The sequence below is a fragment of the Carlito syrichta genome, unplaced genomic scaffold, assembly GCF_000164805.1.
Source record: "Carlito syrichta isolate Samal-C Ts95f unplaced genomic scaffold, Tarsius_syrichta-2.0.1 Scaffold131125, whole genome shotgun sequence".
In the NCBI taxonomy this organism is placed as follows: domain Eukaryota; kingdom Metazoa; phylum Chordata; class Mammalia; order Primates; family Tarsiidae; genus Carlito; species Carlito syrichta.
The window spans coordinates 108,644-109,160 of record NW_007075221.1 but is presented as its reverse complement, the minus strand read 5'-3'; positions in this window follow the sequence as shown (position 1 = coordinate 109,160).

Below are 517 nucleotides of genomic sequence, written 5' to 3'. Positions count from 1 at the left end.
CGCTTGAGGTAAGAAGTTCAAGACCAGCCTGGACAACATAGCAAGACCCTGTCTCTACAAAATAAATAAATTATATATATATATACATACACACACACACACACACACACACACACACACACACACGGTGGCACAAACCTGTAGTCCTCAGTCTGGCTGAGGCAGAAGGATTACCTGAGTCCAGGAGTTTGAGGCTGCAGTGAGTTGTGATCATGCCACTACACTCCAGTCTAGGTGACAGAGTGAGATTCTGACTAAAAAATATATATATATATATATATATTGCAAACTTATCATATAATGAGATGATTAAAGAGTACATACTACACACTCAAAAAATATAGAGAAAAAAGTATTAAGACCTGTGCCTAGCAGTTAATTAACAAAAATATGTTTTTTAAGACTGCATTATTTTCAACTTCTAAAAATATATAATGTTATGATTTTTCTTAGTCTAAATACATCACTTTCTTTTTTTTTTTTTTTTTTTTTTGAGTTGGAGTCTCACTTCACCCAG